The 22023-nt window shown below is 42.1% G+C and overlaps 1 long non-coding RNA gene across 1 annotated transcript; it reads right to left on the bottom strand.

Moving 5' to 3' along the window:
- Positions 1-5071: 5071 nt before the first annotated feature.
- LOC140483388 (uncharacterized) lies at positions 5072-21493 on the bottom strand. The gene is made up of 5 exons (XR_011961940.1): positions 20827-21493; positions 17991-18083; positions 12499-13008; positions 11817-11965; positions 5072-6137 (listed from the first exon to the last, which is right to left on the bottom strand). It is a non-coding gene; the product is annotated as an uncharacterized lncRNA (long non-coding RNA).
- Positions 21494-22023: the final 530 nt, after the last annotated feature.

Raw genomic sequence — 22023 nt, 5'->3', positions numbered from 1 at the left:
GGCCCTTAGGACAGCTCTAAATACCACGCTTACCCAAATGGCGAAGAGGGAAATATTATTTGCAAAACAAAGGTTATATGAATTTGGCGATAAACCTGGTAGATACTTCATGTTTCTCGCAAAGTAAAAAAAGGCCCCTCAAACTATCACGTCTATCAAGGAAAGTACGGTATTCTGACTCATGATCATAAAAGGATTAACACAATCTTTAGAAAATTTGACTCTGATTTATATAAATTGCAGGATTGCGAAGACAGAACTAGGAGGATGCAATCATTTTTTAAAAACCTGACCTTTCCGGGCCTAACTCTGGAACAGGTATCGGTCCTGAATGTTCCCTTAACAAGCCAAGAAATACTTGATGCAATCAGGCAGCTTCAGAGCAGTAAGGCACCGGGCCCAGATGGTTTTCAAGCTGAATTCTATAAAGAATTTACAGGAGTATTGGCTGGTCCACTTATGGACATGTATAACTACTCATACAGTCAGGGCTGTCTCCCGCCTTCGCTGAAAGAGACGAATATCTCTCTTATTCTCAAAAAAGGAAAGGACCCAGAAGATTGCGCGTCATACAGACCAATATCCTTGCTAAGTGTAGATTTTAAAATCCTCTCTAAAATGTTAGCATTGAGGCTAGAAAGGGTATTGTCACACATTATAAAGGAGGATCAGACAGGGTTTATTAAGGGCCATAGATCATCCAATAATGTTAGAAGGGTTTTGAAAGTGATTCAAGCCTGCCATCAGGGAAAGATACCAGGCGTAGTAGTCGCATTAGATGTGGAAAAGACATTTGATAGGGTTGAATGGTCATATTTGTTTTACACATTGGAAAGGTTTGGCGTTGGAAAGGTGTTTACCAAATGGGTCTCAACACTGTATAGTGATCCCAAAGCAGTTGTGTTTACCAATGGATTAGGTTCGGATAGCTTCAGTGTGGGTAGGGACTGCTGTCAGGGATGTCCTCTCTCGCCATTGTTATTTACACTAATAATTGAACCTCTAGCAGAAGCTATATGAGCTGATCCTAATATAACGGCCCCGAGGATTGGTACAAGTAAACATAAAATTACCCTGTATGCAGATGATGTTCTTCTATTCCTCAGTAATCCTCTGATGTCCGTACCTCGCCTAATCCAAGTTATTAATACATTTAGCGCATTCTCAGGCTATAAAATTAATTTTTCAAAATCGGAGGCTATGCCAATGGCTGGCCTTGCTATGATACCCCACTTAGTGGACGGATCCCTTTTTCCCTTTCGTTGGTCCCTGGAGGGTTTCTTATATTTAGGTATTTTCATTACCCCAGTATTTGGTCAGTTATACAAGGCTAACTTTGTGCATTTACTGGAAAGGATAAGGCAGGACCTCCAACGATGGGGAGACCTTCCAATTTCCTGGCTGGGTAGAATAGCACTAATTAAAATGAATGTCCTGCCCCATCTCCTATACCTATGAGAATGTTTCCGGTGATGCTGCCGAGGCTGGCACTACGTAAATTATATGGCTGGTTGGGTTCCTTTATCTGGAATCATAGACAGCCCCTCATTAAGCTGAAGAAGCTACAGCTTCCACAGGCAAGGGGAGGATTGGACTTCCCCGATTTTAGGAAATATCAGTTAAACTCCCTATTAAACTAGATAGCCGACTGGGTCTTGTCTGACCCACAATCAATCTGGCTGGACATCAAGGTTTCTCAAGTAAAATGCCCACTTATTAACGTCTTGTTTTCAGACAAGAGGAAAATCATTACGGATCACTGTAAAAACTCTATAATACTAAACACAATTAAAGCTTGGAATATAATGCGGCAAAATGAGGGCAACTCACATAAAACATCCCCCTATGCTCCGATAGTGAGAACATGGGGATTTCAACCGGGGTTTACAGATGCCAGTTTCAAACTCTGGAGATCCAGGGGTATCTCCTGTTTAGGGGATCTGTTTAAAGAAGGGGTCCTGATGTCTTTTGAACAGCTGCATCAGAAATTTAGATTACCTAATGGATACTTCCAAATTCGAGATTACATACAGAAGATCATTTTTATACATCAGATAGAGAACGTAGAGTGTTAAGGCCAATGGGGGTATCTTCCGTCAGCACTATTTATCATTTATATCATGATGAAGTATCGGGAGATATGGACAATCTGCTTAAAACATGGGATCAGGATTTGGGACTGGAAATCTCTATAGGAATGTGGAATGACATTTGGGAAAACGCCAGAAGAATCTTCATCTGCAACAGAACTCAGGCCATTCAGTTGAAGATACTTCATAGGGCTCATATAGCACCGGACCGATTGGCAAAATTTAAGGCAGGAGCATCTTCAATGTGTCCCAAATGTAAAATAGAGGTGGGCACTCTTGTACATTGCTTATGGACCTGTCATAGGATCCGTAGATATTGGCATAAAGTAGCAAGTATTCTGACAGAAATCTTAGGAATGGAAATTAGAGTGGTTCCTGTATCTCTCCTTTTGGGCTTTTCGAACTTACCCTCCCTGGATATGCACAGAAAGAGATTATTTTCTGTTCTCTCTTTCTGTGCAAGGAAAAATATTTTGGTAAACTGGGTGGCTGAAGGCCCCCCTGGACTTTCGAATTGGCACAGAATAATTATGGAATGTATTCCCCTTGACTTCCTTACAAATATGGTGCACCAAAAAACCAAATTATTCATAAATTACAGATATTTCGGTCATCCTAACTTGGGCTTTTATTTAATTGAGATGGCGAACCTGGCTGGTCCGGGGCCCGTTGGGAGAGGAATCCTGCTCATATACGAGTTTTGTTACGATCTGATATTAACACATTCCGAGCATATATCTCACTACTCAATTTCTGTGTTATCCGTCGGTTTTTTTTCTCTGAATAATGTAAGAGATTTAATTATACACTCTGGTTAGTTGTAGGTTAGATTAGTAGTTTGTTGAGTTTTGTTTTTTTCCTCTCGGTATCTCTTTTTATTCTGTTTGATAAATTTTGGTTATTATTTATTTAAGATTTAATTGTATATCAATGTTTATACCAGGGGTTTTTTAAAATTTGTAAACTTGTAAAAATATGTTAAATTTTCAATAAAAAGATCTATATAAAAAAAAATTCTGGTGGAAATCCTGTGCAGATTCAGACAATGTCTGGTGTCAACAGATTTCCAAATGTTTCAAGAATAGGCCTCAATTTCTATCAATAACTGAAGACTGGAGAACATTCATGGGATTTTGGTCCCTCACTCCAGTTGTTGGCTTAGGTTCATTTGGAGATCAAACACGAACCATGGCTAAGTTATCACTGGCTCTGACTTAACTTATTTTACCCTATCATCTAACTTATTTTCTTTACTCATGAGACATGGGGTGTTGCTGTTTGGGCCAGTATTTTTGTTCATCTGTAGTTGTCTTGGAGATCTTGTCTACCCCACTTGTCACCATTTCTGTCTCCCTTAACTCCATTCCATTTCCCAATCCCAATTGACATAACACTCAAAGCTGGAAAGTGAGATGACAAGGAAGTAAGTGGCACCTATACTCCCTTCTCCCATCTTGTTTCTTCTCACTTCGCTCCTTCCTCCGACTGCTCTCGTCCTTTCAAGGGTAAGTTAGAATTTCATAAATTGTTAATGAGAGAGATACATCACAAAATATTTGTATGGAATCAATCAGTGAATAAATCAACTAGTAAATATTTAAGAGACTCTGCAAAGTGAGTGCTGATCTGTCATGTTGTGTTTTTTCTGCTGACATTTGGTATGGTAGAGAGTATTTAGGTAGTGGGTAGCAAATGCAGATTAATTGGGAATTTATGCTTGCATCAGGATTGTATGTTTATATATCAATGACAACCTGAATATTTGTGATGTGCTTATTCAAAAGGAAGCAGAGAAAAGGTGAATCTCAGATGGAGGATGAACTGGTCAATGGTCCATTCCAGCCTGTTTATACTGAGACTTTTGCCAAGAGTCTAACCCAGGTGATTATTTCTGCTTCTCTTTTATTAAAACCTGCTGAGAAATTATGTTTGTATTTTTTCTAAATTAATCGATAAATCCAATGCTTAAGTGAACTGTTACTATTGCTAAGGACCCCAGGTCAAATCAGACCAGGTCAAATTGAGGTCACAACCTCACCCTGTGTGGTAAACAGGCATCAAGCAGTGATTTTCCCTAAATTTACCAGTTACTGTTTAGAAAGTGAGCTGTCATTTAATTAAGAATGGTGATGTACTCTCAAAGCTGGAGGCCCAGTATCAGAACCTCTAACTTGGAGGGGAGCTACAGCCTTGCCACTCGCTAAGAGGTAAAGACAGAGATTCCTGTTGTATCATTGTATAGATTCCAGACCTGACAAGCCTGTACTTTAAAACAGTGAGATGACACTGTGACATGTGACATCCCTTCAGTAGCAATTGTTGTCGCAGTCACAGTTAGAGCCAGCTGGCATTTACAATATCTGCAATCTATGTAATCAGTAAGCGCAGAATCTGGGCTATGGTTATTTTTGAGATACTGTAGCAGTCTAAATAGTGAGTTTGTTATAAATTTGAAGATATCTGTCTCAATAAGAACCCAGTCTTTGTGGTATACGTTACATAGGTTAACATATAGGTGCACTCAGCACATATTATACTGGCAAGAAAACTAGAAAATGCTAGAGAAAGTCTCCCAGTATCTGTGGAGAGGAAGAAACAGTGTTAATGTTGCCAGTCTAAAGATTCTTCTTCAGAATTCATGCTGACAAAGTTGTTTCACTCAGAAACATCATGAATGCCCTCTCTGTGACTTTAAAAAATACCTCAGCAGCTGGGTCACAGTGTGACTACAGCCTCGAAGTTTGCCTGAATGCTGATCCCAGTTTACTCAGTGTCTCATCTTTGGATGATCTTTTCATTCCAGGAGCCAATCTAGTGAATCTTCACTGGCTCATCTCCAAGGTGAATGCTTTGGTCAGTGAGATCTCAGTAAAGCCGTACTTGCTGCATCTCAGCCTACTTCAGAAAATGAAGATTTCGACCAAACACTGTTAAGGGTGATAAAGTTAAAAATCACACAACACCAGGTCATAGTCCAACAGGTTTATTTGGAAGCACTAGCTTTCAGAGTGCTGCTCCTTCATCAGGTGGTTGTAGGTGAAGTCTAGGTGAAAGTGAGTTGCAGATGCTGGAGATCACAGTTAAGATTAGAGTGGTGTTGGAAAAGCACAGCAGGTCAGGCAGCATCCGAGGAGCAGGAAAATCAACGTTTTGGGCAAAAGCCCTTCATCAGGAAGTCTGCCCAGCAATGGAATACTATTGCTCAACCTAACTCAGGAGCTGCTATAATATGGTAACTAATCACTGATAGGAAGTCATGAGAATTATTACTAGGACATTAAAAGTAAAACATCTCAAATGTCTGTTCTAACACCCATTGAACTTCTTGGTGTTGCCAGGAAATCAGCCTCCTCAAAGAACACTACTGATCGACAGTTAACAATGCACTCCCATTGACACAGGACCTTAAAAAAACCCTAGGATTATCTGAAATGCCATAGTCACCACTGGAAAACATCCCATACTCTGCAAATCAGTGACAGCCGCACCTTGTCCTATACATTGTCAAACACTACCTGGTAATTAACCCAAGCAGCAAAGTCCCAGGTTTCAACCATCCAGGAAAAATTTGGACAATCCTCAAATGTTTGAGGATGGAGGAGGAAGAAGTGGTCATTTGCTCCATAAGCGTAACACAACGAGCAGCTGGAATTGTGACTATGGCCGGTCAAGTCTGACCATCGACCACAGACTGAACTCTTGCCCTGAGAGACTAATCCCTGGTGGTATCACAGTCATTCACACTGCATCAACTGAAGCTGTTGAAGTGAATATTAATCTTGACACAGAACAATAACTGCATCCCCAATAGAAAATAACAAATAATCAAACCATTATACAGCTGTACCTCCTGCTGGGAGCTCACTAGCTGATCTGGGCACAGGATATGTGAGATCTACATTCTTGTTAAATGCTAAATACTTTACAATAAAAAAGAACTCTTGATCAACATCATATCACACTTCTTGTTTCAAAATCAGAGTGTTCCAGAGCCAAAGGATCAGATTATTGAAGGAGAAACCAGCAGTGTCTTCATTCCAGGCTTGGCTACAAAAAAGAAGAATACAAAGAAGAATAAAATTGCAGTGAGCCCAACTCAGAGTACACAGAAAAAATTGTTTGAAAAAGTGCAAGATCAAAGAACTCTTGAAGTTACACCAAATGAGGGTAAGCAGAATTAAAGTAAAGCTTCACAGCAAGAACAGGACAAATCATTATGTTGTTGTAGAATGGTTACAGCACAGAAGGAGGCCATTCAGCCATCATGTCAATGCTGATCCTCTGTAAGATTAATTCACAGTGGTGGCACCCTGTCTTTTCCCCACAGCTCTGAAAGTTTTTCCTTTTCAGATGATCCCATTGTCTTTTGAAAGCCCCAACTGAACCTCCCTCCACCACATTTACAGGCAGTGCATTTCAGATCCTAGCCCATCACTGTTTGACACATTTTTCATGGCACTGTTTTGTCATTTGTTAATTACATTAAAGATTTGTTCTCTCTATCCACAAAGTGGTGTAGTTTGATGTCACTGATCTAGTCGCGCCAGAAGCCAGGGCTAATGTTCTGGTGATATGTGTTCATATTACATCATGGCAGATGGTGAAATTTAAATTAATTTAATAAATCAGGAATTAAAAACTACTCTAATAGTGACCATGAAGTTTTTTGTATTTGCTCTTGGGTGAGCATTTATTGCCAATTCCTAATTGCCCTGAAGAAGATGGCAGTGAGTTAATTCACTCATGTCCTTCAGAGAAGGAATCTGCCATCCTTACCTGGTCTGGCCTACATGTGACTCCAGACCCTCAATGTGGTTGATCCTAAATGCCTGCCTCAAACTGCTTCCAAAATCTCACAGAACTGGACAGATCAGCCAACGTCAAACTAGGCACAGGAATTGATCCTGTCACCCCCTGAGAAAGTCATCACACTGAATCTTGGGCTTGAAAGGCAGGGCGAGATTTGAAACAAAATCGTGCAAGAAATCTGATGAGGTTTATCTCAATGTCCGGAACAACGTGCTGCATCTTTATACATTTGCTGAAAGATGAGAGGAATTTCTCATTAGGCAGTAGTGAATTGACAATGAAGTGGATTATAGTTTGCTAAACACCTTATTAATGTCACAATTCACTTTGTTAACATTTAGCTTCCTATCTTACCAAATAAGATCATCATCTGCATTCTTGATATGGCAGACAGACCAGATTTCTGGTGAATGTAGCTCTCCACTGGCTGTGAAGAGTCTCCATATTGTTCAGAACTAAACCGCATCTCATGTCTCTCTCGTCCAGAGACACTGGCGTCTGAAATGTGCATGCTTGCATTATCCATGCCTTTCTTGGCTGTGCCAATTAGCACAATGATACAAAACAAGCAGTATCCATGGGTCAACAGTCTTCAGTCAAAGGGGTGTACATCTGCTATATGGCAGTGTGCTGTGTTAATCTCACACCTGCACCATATGCCAGCAGTTTATGCAGCAAACTGCCAAGTGCAGCAAGCAAACAGCCATGTCTCAAAGTCTTGGGGAAGGGGTCATGGAATCATACAGCACAGAAACAGACCCTTTGATCCAACTCATCCATGCCGATCAAGTTTTCCAAACTAAACTAGCCTCACTTGTCTGAGTTTGGCCCATATTGGTCTGAGTCCTCACCAAAGTCCATGGAGGCACCCAGCAGTCTGAGGGTGTTGCACTTAAATGCACACAGTAAACAAAATAACTGAGATTGGTGGCTATGATGTTGTGGGCATCACACGATTGCAATGGTATTGCGAATGAGAACCAAATACCCAAGAATTCACATCCTATCAAAAGGATTGGCAGAGGGACCAGGGTTGCCTTGCAGTGAGAAGCAATTGCAGAATCATAAGATGTAGAAACTATGAGAGTAAAGTTGAGAAACCACTAAGGAAAAAAGACCTTGACGGGAGTTGTGTAAATTCTTCCTAGCAGTAGTCAGTATGTGGGTCAGAAAATAAATCAGGAGATGGAAAAGGCATGCAGGAAAGTTACCATTACAATAATCATGAGGGACTTCAATATGCAAGTGGCCTTGAAAAACCAGGTTGGTAGTGAATCCAACGAAAACTTGATTGAGTTTTTTGAAGAAGTAACAAAGAGGATTGATGAGGGCAGAGCAGTAGATGTGATCTTTATGGACTTTAGTAAGGTGTTCAACAAGGTTCCCCATGGGAGACTGGTTAGTAAGTTTAGATTTCACGGAATACAGGGAGAATTAGCCATTTGGATACAGAACTAGCTCAAAGATAGACAACACAGGTTGATGGAGGAGGGTTGTTTTTCAGACTGGAGGCCTGTGACCAGTGGAGTGCCATAAGGATCAGTGCTGGGTCCTCTACTTTTTGTCATTTATATAAATGATTTGGATGTAAGCATAAGAGGTACAATTAGTAAGCTGGCAGATGACACCAAAATTGGAGGTGTAGTGGACAGTGAAGAAAGTTACCTCAGATTACAACAGGATCTTGATCAGATGGGCCAATGGGCTGAGAAGTGGCATATGGAGTTTAATTCAGATAAATGCGACGTGTTGCATTTTGGGAAAGCAAATCTTAGCAGGACTTATGAATTTAATAGTAAGGTCCTCGGGAGTGTTGCTGAACAAAGAGACCTTGGAATGCAGGTTCATAGCTCCTTGAAAGTGGAGTCGCAGGTAGATAGGATAGTGAAGAAGGTGTTTGGTATGCTTTCTTTTATTGGTCAGAGCATTGAGTACAGGAGTAGGGAGGTCATGTTGCAGCCTTACAGGACATTGGTTAGGCTACTGTTGGAATATTGCGTGCAATTCTGGTCTCCTTCCTATCGGAAAGATGTTGTGAAACTTGAAAGGGTTCAGAAAAGATTTACAAAGATGCTGCGAGGGTTGGAGGATTTGAGTTATAGGTGAGGCTGAACAGGCTGGGGCTGTTTTCCTTGGAGCATCGGAGGCTGAGGAGTGACCTTATAGAGGTTTACAAAATTTTGAGGGGCATGGATAGGGTAAATAAGTTTAGGGTGAGAAGAGAAAGATATAAAAGAGACCTAAGGAGCAACTTTTTCACGCAGAGGGTGGTACGTGTATGGAATGAGCTGTCAGAGGAAGTGATGGAGGCTGGTACAATTGCAACATTTAAAAGGCATTTGGATGGGTATTTGAATAGGAAGGGTTTGGAGGGAGATGGGCCGGGTGCTGGCAGGTGGGACTAGATTGGTTTGGGATATATGGTTGGCATGGATGGGTTGGACTGAAGGGTCTGTTTCCTGGTGCTGTACATCTCCATGATTCTATGACTCAATGAAAAGAAATTTGTGAAATATCTACGAGATTTTTGTTTGAGCAGTTTGTGGTAGATCCCCCGAGGGGATGGGCAATTCCTGATTTGGTGATGTGTAATGAGGCAGATTTGATTAGGGAACTTTAGGTGAAAGAATCCCGAGGGGGCAGTGACCATAATATGATAGAATTCACCCTATAGTTTGAGAGAGAGAAACCGGAATCAGATGTAATAGTATTACAATTGAGTAAATGTAATTACAAAGACATGAGAGAGGAGCTGGCCTGAGTTGATTGGAAGGGGAGCCTAGCAGGGAAGATGGTGGAACAGCAAAGGCAGGAGTTTCTGGGGGTAATTTGGGAGGTACAAGGGGGGTTCGAGACAACCGGCTGACAAGGGAAGTCAGGAACAGTAGAAAAGCAAAAGAAAAAGTTTGGTATAAATTAGTGCCAAGCCAGAGCATTGGGAAACCTTTAAAAACTAGCAGAGGACAACTAGAAAAGCAATATGTGGGAAGAAGATGAAATATAAAGATAAACTAACTAGTAATGGAAAGGAGACTGCAGAGATTCTTTTGATATATAAAAGGTAAGAGAGAGGCAAAAGTGGACATTGGATCACAGGAAAATTAGGTTGGAAAGTAGCAATGCAAAACAAAGAAATGGTGGAGGAACTGAATAGATACTTTGTATCAGTCTTCTACCGGAAAACACCAGTAACATACCAGAACTTCAGTAGAGTCGGGGGTAGAAGTCAGCGTAGTGCCCATCATTAAGGATGATTGACTCTATGACTCTAAGTGCTCAGGGAGCTGGAAGGTGTGACTACAGCCTAGAATTCTGAAGGAGATAGCTGAGGAAACTATATAGACATTGATGATGATCTTACAGGAATCACTGGAGTCAGGGAGGGTCCCATAGGACTGGAAAATGGCTAATGTCACAGCCCTGTTTAAGAAGGGAGGGAGGCAAAAGAAAGGAAACTATAGGCCGGTTCACCTAACCTAGGTCGTTGGTAAGATTTTAGAGTCCACTATTCAGGATGAGATTGCACAGTACTTGGAAGTGCATGGTAAATTGGGGTGAATCATCATGGCCTGATCGAGGGCAAGTCATGCCTGACAAATCTGTTAGACTTCTTTGAGGAGGTAATGAGCAAGTTAGACAAAGGAGGGCCAGTGGATGCAATGTATTTTGGATTTCCAGGAGGTCTTTGACGAGGCTGCCAAACAAAAAGGGCCCATGATTTTAGGGGCAAGGTATGGGCATGGATAGAGCATTGGCTGACTGGCAAATGGCAGAGAGTGGGTATAAAGGGATCTTTTCAACTGGTGACTATTGGAGTTCTGCAGGGTTCAGTGTTAAGACCACAACTATTCACATTATACAGTAACAATCTGGATGAAGGAACTGAGAGCATTGTGTCATCTGTAAATTTAGCAACAAAGATAGTTGGAGGGGCAGGTCATGCTGAGGAAGTGGGGAGGCTGCAGAAGGACTTGGGCATGCTAGGACAGTGGGAAAACAAGTGACAGATGGAGTTCAATGCGCAAAACTGTGAGATATACACTTTGGTAGGAAGAATAGAGTTATGCACTATTTTGAAATGAGGTAAGGCTTTGGAAATCTGAAATACAAAAGGACCTTAGGAGTCCTCATTCAGAATTCTCTTAAGGTTAACATGCAGGTTCAGTTGGTTGTTAGGAAGGCAAAGGCAATGTTGGCATTCATTATAAAAGGGCTAGAATACAAGAGCAGAGATGTACTGCTGAGACTGTAAAAGGCTCTGGTCAGACTGTATTTGGAATATGCTGAGCAGTACTGGAGTTCAGGCAGCATCTGAGGAGCAGGAAAATCGATGTTTCGGGTAAAAGCCTTTCATCAGGAATAGAGGTAGAGTGCCTGCAGGGTGGAGAGATAAATGAGAGGAGGGTGGGGGTGGGGAGAAAGTAACATATGCCTGAGACAATGAGGAATATCTTCATTGAGGGATGGTGAATCTGTGGAACTCATTGCCACAGACCAAGTCATTGAATGTATTTCAGACAGAGATAGGTTCTTGACTAGTAAGGGGATCAAGGGTTACAGGGAGAAAGCAAGGAACTATTCTTGGTCTCATGCATGTAACACACGTATAGCTTCTAGTCTTGTTGAATAGGAGCCCAAAAACAGCATTTATTTATAATGATAGGGCCAGAAAGAGTAGGGCTACACAAAAATATCTTTAGCTGACCTTAGTCTTTTGATTATGAACCCATCACCTAACTGTCTCCAACTATTTTCAGCACAAAACAGATAAAGTTTTCTAAAAATCACAAGTATAGGTAAATTCTTGTTACTTGCTCTGATTTTCTGCTTCAGTTTAATTATCACATACACACATATATATGAAACATAATTGATAAATTAAATTTTGAATTTAAGATTTGACAATTTAACATTTACCTTTTGGAGAGTGCAAGAACTTGTGGTAGGAATCCCACATGGTGTTTACTGCCGAGGAACATTTTTCCAGCATTAATCCTTTGGCAATGCTTTTCATTCTCTTCATCAAGGTGTCTGTGAGACTTCAGAGAGGAATCCATGTCTGTGCTCTGAACACAAATTTAGAAATGTGTGAGATGCCATTTCTAATGAATAAAATATTCTGGTGAAAGCTTTCTTAATATACAGGAAAAATAGATTCTATTTTAATTTTTACATCCTTTCTCTTTTCACAGAATTAGTTTGAACATTTATGTCAGCTTCTCAGCTCCAATCCATCACTAAAGCATAGCTCACAGATCTCTATACTTACTGACCATTTTCAAAGATGGTTAACCTGAAATCAAAGAAAGGTACTATCTTCTTCCCTGAGATAACTGGGACACAATGTGATCTCTAACAGGAAGCTCATCAACAAAGAAATGAAGTTTTAGGGATTGAAAATAAAGGCCGAGCTTTTGCTTGTCCCAGGAACGTTGATGGATGGATCTTGGCCGATAGCTAAGTCAGAACTGAAACTGAGGTGGTACTATGGATTTTGATACCCCACCCCCAAGACACATTAACAGTAGGTTCTGGGTGTTCGTACCCTTCTTGTACTTATAATTATGATCCCATCCCCACTGTAAGACCCTGAACTTACCTGTGTCCTGGTCTCCAGCATTTTGGGCAAAATTTAACAAGTGGCAAAGAATGCGTTCTTATTGATGCTGTGTATCCCCCAGGTGCATTAACTGCGTTGAAAAGAAGTTTCCATCCCTCTTGCAGGCCTCTCCCACCCCCAGGAAGGTGCAGACAGATTGGGGGTGAGCAGGAGAATGGTGGGAAGATTATCTGAGTATTTTACAGACCCTTCACCTACAAATCCAGTTATTAAGTTCTACCCTTTGACTCTGGGTACAGTTTATAGTCCCAGCAGTGGCCATTGCTCCTGGCCATGTTCCAAAGACTACACTCTGATCCGAGATGGGACTTCCTCCTGTGTGATGGGTTGACAACTTGCTGCATCCAATGATAGTGGGGTATCCCTGACTGCTAGGAACACATTTCTTGCTGTAATCTCTGGTATCGGGCAGAATATTGCAACCTCAATGAAGGTGGGTCCAGATCCAGACTGGTGAGGCAACTGTAAGTTCCAACCACATCAGTGACCCTGAGAATGAATAAATAAAACCAATGAGCTTATATATGAATATGAATTATATATGAATATGGGTATATATTGTATGAATCAGTAAAAACAACCAAGTTATTGGTGCTCCAATAAAATTCCCCTGAGATCAGTCAGTGTTACACACTATTAGAGCATCAGTGGGTGACAAGTATTCAGGTCTCTATGTTCCTTGAAAATTAATGACATTAATGATTTCCCTCTTGTTTCTCTTGGTGCCATATCAGTGTATTAGGAGTCACAAGATCTCCAGCACTGTGAAACTCATAAAGTGATTCATGCATCTTTCACTTCACCTTTTGCAGGTTGCAAGAAGAAAAATAAAAGATTCTTCAGGTAAATGTTGTCAACTTTTGCCTGATTTATGATTTTGTGAAACATTTTGTAATATTTCTTACTATATATTGTTAACTAAAAAAGGTAAAACATTGTATTAAACTTATATGGATGACAGGTCATAAAATTAGGTGCAATATTTCTTACAGCACCAGGGTCCCAGGTTCAATTCCAGCCTTGGGCGACTGTCTGTGTGGAGTTTGCACATTCTCCCCGTGTCTGCGTGAGTTTCCTCCGGGTGCTCCGGTTTCCTCCCACATTCCAAAGATATGCAGGTTAGGGGAATTGGCCATGCTAAATTGTCCATAGTTGTTCGGTGCATTAATCAGGGTGGGTTACTCTTTGGAGGGTCGGTGTGGACTTGTTGGGCCAAAGGGCCTGTTTCCACACTGCAGGGAATCTAATTTAATCTAAATCTAAATTTAAAAAAGCAGAAGTTATTAAAAAGGGAAAACTTAGAATATTAGGGTGCAAAAGTTAATGTATGAAAACAGATGTTAAGCGTTTTGAGAAATAATTAAAAATAAGTTAACAAAGTAAGAATTGGTCCTGTAAAAAGTGAGATGGTGAATTATTAATTGAAAATAGACGATAATACTATAAGGTGCATGAGCAGAATTAGGCCATTTAACCCATTGAGTCTGCACTATCATTCAATCATGGCAGATATGTTTCTCGACCCCATATCCTGCCTTCTACCCATAACCCTTGATATCCTTACTTACCAAGAACCTATCTATCTCTGGCTTAAATACACTAATGACTTTGCCTCCATAGCCCTCTGCAGCAATGATTTCCACAAATTCACCACCCTCTGGCTTTAGAAATTCCTCCTCATCTCAATTCTAAAGGATCTTACCTTCACTCTGGGGCTGTGCCCTCAGGTCCTTGTCTCTCCTACTACAGGAAACATCTGCTCCATATCCACACTATCCAGGCCTCTCAGTATTCTGTAAGTTTCAATCAGATCCATGATCACATTGAATGGTGGTGCAAGCTCGAAGGGCAGAATGGCCTACTCCTGCACCTACTGTCTTTTGTGTATTGTCTATTATCCCCCTACATCCTTCTAAATTCAATAGAGTACAGACAAGAGGCCTCAATGGCTAATCATTTGACAAGACTTTCATTCCTGAAATAATTCTCCTAAACCTCCTCTGGGTCCCCTCCACTGCCAACACATCTTTCTTAGATATGGTGCACAAAATCAGTTTCAAAATTCCAAAGGTGGTCTGACCAGAGCCTTATACAGCCTCAGCAGTCTATATCTGTGCTTGTTTTCTAGCCCTCTTGAAATGGATGCCAACATTGCATTTGCCTTTCTAACTGCCAACTAAAACTCCATAATAACCTTAACAGAATCCTGAAATACGATTTGCTAGTCCCTTTGCTCTTCAGATTTTTGAAGCCTTACCTCATTTATAAAATAGTCTACACTTCTTTTCTTCCAACCAAAATGTATATACACTTTCCACATTGTATTCCATCTGCCACTTCGCTCATTCTCCTTGCCTGTTTATGTCCTTCTGCTGCCTTCAAACTACCTGTCCCTTCACCTATTTTTGTGTCACCTGCAAACATAGCAACAATACCCTCAGTTCCTTCATTCAGATTGTTAATGTATAATGTGAATAGTTGTGGTCCCAACTCTGACCCCTGCAAAACTCTACTAGTCAGTAGTTGCCATCCTGGAAAGGACTTCGTTAACCTCACCCTCTACCTTCTGCCAGTCAGCCGATCCTCAATACATACAGTACCTTACCTCTAACACCATGGACTCTTTTCTTATTAGCAACCTCCTCTGCAGCACCTTGTCAAAGGCCTCCTGGAAATCCAAAAAGATCACAGCCACTGGCTCTCCTTTGTTTAAATTTCCTATTACCTTCTCAAAGAATTCCAACAGATTTGTCAAGCATGATTTCCCCTTGATGAAACTGTGCTGACTCAGCCCTATTTTACCATGCACTTCCAAGTGCTCTGCAATCTCCTCTTTAATAATGGACTCTAAAATCTTACCAACAACTGAGATCAGGCTCGCTGGTCTATAGTTTCCTGTCTTTTGCTTCCTTCCTTTCTCAAACAGGGGTGTTACATTAACCATTTTGTAGTTTCTGACTCCAGTGATTCCTGAAAGATCATTGTTAATGCCTCTACAATCTTCTGAGCTATCTCCTTCAGAACTGTGGGGTGTAGTCCATCTGGTCTGGGTAGGTTATCCACTTTCAGACCTTTCAACTTCCCCTGCACCTTCCCCTTAGTTATGGCCATTACGCTCACCTCTGCCTCCTGAATTTCTCAAAGTTCTTGTATGTTGCTGGTGCCTTCCACTGTCAAAAATGATGCAACGTACCTATTCAGTTCCTCCAACATTTCTTTGTTCCCCATTACTACTTCTCCAATCTCATTTTCTAGTTGTCTACTGTCCACTTTTGCCTCTTTCTTACCTTTCAGCTATGTAAAACTCTTGAAATCTTCTTTAATGTTACTAGCTAGCTTACTCCTCACATTTCATTTTCTACCCCTTATTGCTTTAGTTTTCTTCTGCTGATTTTTAAAGGATTCCTAAACCTCTGACTTCCCTCTAATCTTCACCATATTCTATGCTTTCTCTTTTGCTTTTATGCTGTTCACTTACTTCCTTGTGAGCTGAGGTTGCCTCATCCTCCCATTACTAAGTTTCTTCTTCCTTAGGATGAATTGTTATTGTGCTTCCCAAATTGCCATTGCTGCTCCACCGTCTTTCTTACTAGGCTCCCTTTCAATCAGCTACAGCAGCATCTCTCTCACATCTTTGTAGTTACCTTTACTCAATTGTAATACCATTACACTGATTCCAACTTCACCACAAATTCTATCATATTATGGTCACTGCTCCCTAGGGGCTCCTTCACTTTCAGCTGCCTAATCAAGTCTGCCTCATTAAACATCACCACATCCAGAATTGTTTGTTGCTTAAAGGGCTCTACCACATACTGCTCCAAAAAAAGTCTTGTAGACATTCCAAAAGTTCCTTGGCTTGAGATCTGCTACTAATCTAATTTTCTTAGTCCAACTGCATATTGAAGTCCCAATAATGATTATAATTGTGCCTTTTTTACATGCCTTTTCTACCTCATGACTTATTTTCTTCCCCGCATTTTACCTGTACACAACTCCCATCACTTCTATCACCTCCCTTCTCACAGGGGGTGAAAGGTAATCAGAGTAAATGGTAATGCAGAGTAATGAGATCAACATATAACATTCCTTAAGAGGTTTGACAGGGTAAATGCAGAGAGTACGTTTCTCTCAATGGAGAGTTTTGGATCAGAGGGTATAGTCTCAGAATAGCAAGGTGCCAATTTAAGACTGAGATGAGAAGGAATTTTTTTCTTGTAGCAGGTTCAAAGTCTTTAGAACTCCTTGCCCGTGAGAGCTGTTGGCGTAGAGTCTTTGTGTCTACTTAAGGCTGAGATAAATATATTCTTGCTCATTAGAGGAATAAAGGGTTACAGGGAAAGAGCAAAAAATGGACATGAGGAATATCAGATCAGCTATGTTCCTATTGAATGGCAGAGGTGCTGAAAGACCTACTGCTGTTCCCATTTCTTATAGTCTAATCCTTAATTGTACCGACACTTCATTGATGTTAGTTTTATTTGTACTGACTTTGAGCTGATCTGTTGTCCAGTTCCAAAACTTACCTCTACATTTGCTTCATGTCATCCAGCAGGTTCTAACTGGTGGAAGTAATTGGAACACAATTTGCACCAACTGCAAAGTGTGTAAATACACCAACGTACCAGTCCTCTGAATCACCTTGTGAACTCGCTGCGTGAAACATTCTACTATTACTGGAGATGTTTGTTTTTCTTTCTCAGGGAAAAGTAGCAATTGAAATTTGTCTAATGGATCATTAGCTTAATTAAGGTATGTACTCATCACTCCATCTCCTCGGTTCAGCAATTTGTTTGCAAAATATTGTTTTAAGAAGCTGATCAATTGTCCCTTCATTGACATGTCCATGTTTAATAACTACAAAACAAAAGTTATAATTTTGTAATTTCAAGGAGCCAGATGTGACTAGTGATAGAAGGTATATGAAGTTTGTCATTTATACCTTTCTAAATTAATTAAATTAGAAGAATCTTAAGAGATCTGGCTCTGCATGATACTACAACTAACCTAAAACTTGAAAATTATTGTATCTCGGGAGGTAATATTTTATGGTGTCACACCTTTGCTGGGTAGGGGGAGGGGCGGAGGAGGAATAGGGGGGGAGATAAAGAGAAAAGTTATATCCTTGGAGACTTGGGGGTTGGGAGAACACCTTTGGGGTGGATGCAGTGAGATTGGGAGCTGGGGAATGTCAAGTAAACGAAGGGCATTGATGGGGTTGGTTGTGAGGGTTTCATATTATGCTATGGGATGGAGGTGGGGGTGGCAATGAGAAGGTCTATAGCCTTAAAACTTGTCTTTAAACATTTAGACTAAAATGTAATGCTGAATTATATAACACATTTACTGCACTAGAAAATAGACAGGCAGGAAGGCTCAGAAAAGGGGGGCACTTAAAGAATGCAAAAGATAGGGACACCTGGGCTCACCAAGTGATAACAAGATGCTGTAAATCAGTTAAGAACACTTGCCTTAGCATCAGTGAATCTGTGTGAACAGGACATCAAGTGATAACATTCACAGCCGTTCCCTTGTGAAATTAATGACAGTGTTTGATTCTGACCCTGAAACGAAACCTGGTACGATCAAAAGCTTTGTAATTAACGGTCAGATGCTGCCAATTATAATGGATCCTTATCACCCCTTGCAAGCGGGGCAGACAGAGAGAAAAAAAATCTTTGCTGACTTGAGAGTTCAAAAGGACACTAGAGGGAGAGACCATTTTAGTGCTGAGGCTGTTGGTGCCAATAGAAAATTAACTCTTAGTGATAATCTGCTATGAATTGAATTCAATTGCATTTTGGGACTTTATGATGATGTTAAGTAGCCATTATCGGTTATTAAATACAAACTCTGTAAAAGGTAATATTGATGAAGCCTTAACTTACTTGCAGTTCTTACAGATCACTCTACAGACCTTACAGACTGCCCCATTGTCAATTCTAACTATCAGATCTTATATCTTATTTGAATTTGAATCACAAACTTGAAAAGAAGGCATGTTTAATTCGAGACTAATTAATCATTTTAAATACAATCTTGCAGTAACATTTCAACCTCAGGTACAGAATGATTCTGTGCTTAAGATAAAAAGCAGGAATCCGCTCCCAGCTTAAAATTATTCTAAACCTGACATTGAAGAGATTCTGGATTAGAGTGGTGCTGAAGAAGAACAGCAGTTCAGGCAGCATCCGAGGAGCAGTAAAATCAACGTTTCGGGCAAAAGCCTTTCATCAGGAATAAAGGCAGAGAGCCTGAAGGGTGGAGAGATTAGTGAGAGGAGGGTGGGGGTGGGGAGAAAGTAGCATAGAGTACAATAGGTGAGTGGGGAGGGGATGAAGGTGATTGGTTGGGGGGGAGGGGTGAGTGGATAGGTGGAAAAGAAGATAGGCAGATAGGACAAGTCATGGGGACATTGCCGAGCTGGAAGTTTGGAACTGGGGTGAGGTGGGGGAAGGGGAAATGAGGAAACTGTTAAAGCCCACATTGATGCCCTGGGGTTGAAGTGTTCCGAGGCAGAAGATGAAGCGTCTGGTGGTGAAGGAGGACCAGGACCTCTGTGTCCTTGGCAGAGTGGGAGGGGGAGTTGAAATGTTGGGCTGGTGCCCCAGAGATGTTCCCTAAAGCGTTCTGCTAGGAGGCATCCAGTCTCCCCAATGTAGAGGAGACAGCATCGGGAGCAACGGATACAATAAATGATATCGGTGGATGTGCAGGTAAAACTTTGATGGATGTGGAAGGCTCCTTTAGGGCCTTAGATGGAGGTGAGGGAGGAGGTGTGGGCGCAGGTTTTACAGTTCCTGCGGTGGCAGGGGAAGGTGCCAGGATGAGAGGGTGGGTTGTCAGGGGGGCGTGGACCTGACCAGGTCGTCATGGAGGGAACGGTCTTTGTGGAAGGCAGAAAGGGATGGGGAGGGAAATATATCCCTGCTGGTGGGGTCTGTTTGGAGGTGGCGGAAATGTCGGCGGATGATTTGGTTTATGCGAAGGTTGGTAGGGTGGAAGGTGAGCACCAGGGGCGTTTTGTCCTTGTTACGGTTGGAGGGGTGGGGTATGTGGACGAGATGCGTTAGAGGACATCTTTAACCACGTGGGAAGGGAAATTGCGATCTCTAAAGAAGGAGGCCATCTGGTGTGTTCTGTGGTGGAACTGGTCCTCCTGGGAGCAGATACAGCGGAGGCAGAGGAATTGGGAATACGGGATGGACATAATCTGTCGGGAAGCCATTTTATGGTCAAAAGTTTGCCCTCCTTGTTAAGAAGCCATTTCATAAAACAATTGTGTCAGACATGTGAGCTGTACAAGGTTAGCTTATGGACTCTCCAATTAGCTCAGATTGGTATCTCTTTATGATAGCAACTTATCTTTATAGCAGGCTGGATATGTTTTTCCCACCTGATGAATGGCATAGGGCCTGTAGGAGTGATTAGTCAAGCATACACAAACCTGTCAATTAACTTTTCTTCCTTACAAATTATTGTCTTTCACTGTTATCTGTCTAATTAAGAACATGCAATTTTTTTTCAAACTTTTGTATAAAGAAAGCCACTGTATCAGTATATTGGAGTAGTCTGCTGGGGCACTTGAAGAGCTGGTACCCATCTCTCCAAGGTTATTAGAACCTAGTTAGTTTAGCTTGTAGGTATCAGTATTATGTTGTAACAGTGATGCTATTGGTGAATAAAGGGGATAATTAAAATTAAACTTAAGTCTGTCAGAGGTTTATATTCCAGACTTCCAAAGAGTACGATCTCCGGGACAAACCGAGATAGGCCTTACAGGTCTGAGTCCACAAGAGATTCCCTGGGCCGTCTCAAATCTGTACTTTAACAGCGAGGGTGGATGGGGTGATGGATGGGGACGTGAGGGATGGGGAGGGGATGTAAGGAATGTCACAGCAGTGCAAGGTGCAGGGACTGGGTGCAAGGAACTGATGGAACTGTCCAGAATCAGGACCAAGTGTCAGAAAAAGCAATGAAAACCTGACAGCGCTGGAGAAGTTTAGAAAATGTGGCAGCATCTGCAGAGAGAGCTCTCTGAAACACTCCCACCCACTCTCTGTCAGAGACTCTGTTTCTCTCTCTCACACATACTTGTTTTATTGCAAAAATATATTTTATTCATAAAAAATCTTTATATAAATACAGAAGCATTTCTGTACAGTCGTTTCACGTGAAGGACAAAAAGAAATTTGTATTTGACATTTCCTGCAGTTCCAAGAAAATATCAAGGCATTTCTTACTTAAGGGAGGAAAATATTTTAAATACATTTAGTCTCTGTGAGAGGATCTGATAGCTGAGCGTACTTTGTCAGAAAGTCCTCAGACGGTGGTCTTTCCCCACTGCACTTTGGCAGCAGCTGCCCGAAGCTTTAGCGCATCCCTCAGTACATAGTCCTGGACCTCAGAATGTGTCAGTTTGCAACACTCGGTTGAGGTCAACATCTTGGTCTGGAAAACCAACAAGTTTCGGACAGACCAAAGATTGTCTTTCACCGAGTTAATGGTCCTCCAGGCACAGTCAATATTTGTCTCAGTGTCCTTCCCATGGAACAAACCATAGAATCCCACGCCATGGTGCTGCTTGGGTTTAACCTTGACCACGCCATCATTCTTTACAAGACACATTCCAGCAGGAGATGTGTGACAGTTTCTAAACCCTCACAGATACTTCAAGAGCAGAGTGTGGTGATGTAGACCGACCGGGTGTACATGAAGGATCTCACATGGAATGCCCTTTTCACCACCAGCCAAACGATATCTTGGTGCTTATTGGAAAGTTCTGGTGATGAGGCATTCTGCCAAATGACTTTGACAGTCTGTTCACTGAACAATCTGTAAGGATCACCTTCACCTTCTCCCACTGGATCTTAAGGACATTACATTCTGACCACTTTCTGAGTGTTTTTCCCTACAAATTTCTCCAGAAGGGTCAGCTGACATGGAAGGTCCAATCAACACTCCATCCCCTCAGAGCCACCACCCCCTCAAACCCCGCCCCTCTCCCTCACGCCCCACCCCTCAAACCCCGCCCACCCATCAAACCCCGCCCCTCTCCCTCACGCCCCACCCCTCAAACCCCGCCCCTCTCCCTCACGCCCCACCCCTCTCCCTCACGCCCCTCTCCCTCAAACCCCGCCCACCCATCAAACCCCGCCCCTCTCCCTCACGCCCAACCCGCAAACCCGCCCCTTTCCCCTCACGCCCCACCCCTCTCCCTCACGCCCCACCCCTCAAACCCCGCCTCTTTCCCTCACGCCCCGCCCCTTTCCCCCTCACGCCCCACCCCTCAAACCCCGCCCCTCTCCCTCACGCCCCACCCCTCAAACCCCGCCCCTCTCCCTCACGCCCCACCCCTCAAACCCCGCCCCTTTCCCTCACGCCCCACCCCTCAAACCCCGCCCCTTTCCCCTCACGCCCCACCCCTCAAACCCCGCCCCTTTCCCTCACGCCCCACCCCTCAAACCCCGCCCCTTTCCCCTCACGCCCCACCCCTCAAACCCC

Source organism: Chiloscyllium punctatum, chromosome 11 (genome assembly GCF_047496795.1).
Source record: "Chiloscyllium punctatum isolate Juve2018m chromosome 11, sChiPun1.3, whole genome shotgun sequence".
Classification (NCBI taxonomy): domain Eukaryota; kingdom Metazoa; phylum Chordata; class Chondrichthyes; order Orectolobiformes; family Hemiscylliidae; genus Chiloscyllium; species Chiloscyllium punctatum.
This window is presented reverse-complemented; position numbering and strand designations above follow the sequence as displayed.